The sequence below is a fragment of the Pseudomyrmex gracilis genome, unplaced genomic scaffold (genome assembly GCF_002006095.1).
Source record: "Pseudomyrmex gracilis isolate BER0280 unplaced genomic scaffold, ASM200609v1 scaffold_3759, whole genome shotgun sequence".
NCBI lineage: Eukaryota > Metazoa > Arthropoda > Insecta > Hymenoptera > Formicidae > Pseudomyrmex > Pseudomyrmex gracilis.
In genome coordinates this window covers 4832-7195 of record NW_018024343.1, presented here as the reverse complement: position 1 = coordinate 7195, position 2364 = coordinate 4832, and the positions used below count along the sequence as shown (strand labels likewise).

At 28.5% G+C, this 2364-nt stretch overlaps 1 long non-coding RNA gene across 1 annotated transcript; it reads left to right on the top strand.

Moving 5' to 3' along the window:
• Positions 1 to 101: 101 nt before the first annotated feature.
• LOC109863240 lies at positions 102 to 874 on the top strand. Its single transcript, XR_002251306.1, has 3 exons — positions 102 to 237; positions 495 to 729; positions 814 to 874. It is a non-coding gene; the product is annotated as an uncharacterized LOC109863240 (long non-coding RNA).
• The last annotated feature ends 1490 nt before the right edge of the window (positions 875 to 2364 follow it).

The following is a 2364-nucleotide window of genomic DNA, read 5'->3' as shown; positions in this document are numbered from 1 at the left end:
CGCCTGCGCATAATGACGCTCGACCATCTATGCCCATATTTGGACTTCGTGCGTCTCCCTTTCTCGGGCCTCGTGCCTCTCATTGCGAAGATATGCGACTAGCCACGGCTGGCTGAGAGCTCAACTAGCCATATAGAAGTATTACATATATGGTATTAGAACAAAATGGGTAGACGTTGTGGAGTGAGTAATTGTAAAAATTATAATCAAGAAAAATACGAATATTTCATTTTACAGGTAGGTGAAACAATATTATATTTAACATTATAAGTAAAAATTTAGTTGTACAATTACTTCAAACAGCATGTATGTCCAAAATCTGAATATAACACGTTATAAGAACATCTTTAAGACATTTTAAAACTGTTTTAAAAACATGTTAAAAATATCTTAAAAACGTATTATGTCCTGATTTTGGACATGCTTGCTATTTGGAAATCTAATTAGTTTTGTATGAATATAAAATTTATTTACTAGTATTTTTACTTTTTTAGATTACCATCTTCTGAAGAAATGCGGCAGCAATAGATAAACGCTGTTCCACCAAATTTATTGCGCACATCTGCCAAATTAATTTGTGTATGTAGTGCACATTTTACAAAAGATTCTTTTCAACCTGCTTCAATGGGACTGTCCAAAAATATCTTTAAAAAATCGGCAATACCTACTCTTTTTAAAGAAAATTATGAATGTAAAAACCCTATGAATAAGAGTGAGAATAATGAAGAGGTATCATTTATGTAACACTTTTTTATATACGATTTATATATTTTTAATCTTTTTAAATGAAACATCACAAGTTGTTGTTTTTAGACGAACATTTTGAAAAACGTTTGCTTTTCCTCGTCCACTAGTGATATAGAAAATAGTCCATCAGTGATTATAGAAAATAGTCCATCAGTGATCACAGCTATTACTACAAATGAAAACGTAAAATATATCAAGTTAAATATTTATAATTTTATTAAATTTTTTATGTTAATGTCATGGTTTTATCATTTTCTAGATGATAACTGAAAGAAAAAAAAAAGAAATTGGAATGCAAACGGAATCAATTATTACTAAAAATGTTCAAGTACAAGTATCTCCAAAACATTGTAAATTATCCAGAAGAGAAGTACAATTACAAAATGAAAATCGAATTTTGAAGAAGCGTCTTCGTCGTCGAGATGACAGAATAACATGTATGAAAAGCTTTATGCAATATNTTCGAAACAACAAGTGCGGTAATGAAAATTTGGAAAATATTTTAAAAACTAATTTTAATAATTTTTCATTTAATTTGATACAAAATGAACTTCGAAATAATAAAGTTGCATTGCATGGTAAAAGATATTCCGCATCCTTAAAACAATTTGCATTGACGGTTTTTTTTTATTCTCCTCGTGCCTACGAATTTATTAGAAGTAAATTAAGTTTACCTCATAGTAGCATTATGCGTAAATGGTTAACCAATTCAAATATACCCGGAACTCAAAGGCCTTTATTTCGGAAGTTTTCGATTATTTAAAGAATGAAACTTCTACTAAAGATTATCTACACAATGTTGCCTTAATTTTTGATTTAAAACTATTTTCAGGAAACTTAGTTTATTAAAAAAATTGATGAACCAAAAGATGTTAACAAATAAAGGTAACGATTTACATTTGTATTTATATTTAAAACGAAATTATATTAATAAACATATATTTATAAAGTAAGAATTAATCTTTATTTATTGAACATTTATTTTAAAAATCTTAATTTTTAATCCAAATAGTAATTAAATAAAGTAGTGTAAAACCTTCTTCTGATGTCTTTTAAACTTAGCAGTTACTTTCAGTTAATAATTCAACAACGTATTTATTTTATCAAATAAAAATATATATATTTATTTTATCAAATAAGCATATTTATTTTATCAAATAAAAGTTACTTGGTTTAAAACTGCGTTTCGATATTTAGCTATAGCTTTCCAATACGGGCAGTAAATATCAAAACGCAGCTTTGGGATTAGTAAAATGCATTCTGAAAGCGCGCTATCTGCGCTATTGTATCATTTTATCTTTATTAGATGTAAAATCCTTTATTAGATGTAAAATAAAGATAGAAGGATGTAATAGCGTAAATAGCGCGATCTCTAAGCGCAGCGCGCTAGTCAATGTTTGTAAGAAAGATCATATATTTTGAAGCTCCAATCAGAAATGCTCAGACAAGGATAGATATGGGGACAAACAGGGTTGGGCACGTATTATACGTGAGGTATTTTACATTGTATTATACTTGGTATTGTACAGTATAATACATCGCTTAGTTTTATACATATTATACTTCGTGTGGCGCCATCTCTACATCATGTGTATAGTAAATTTTTAAGTCCAACAT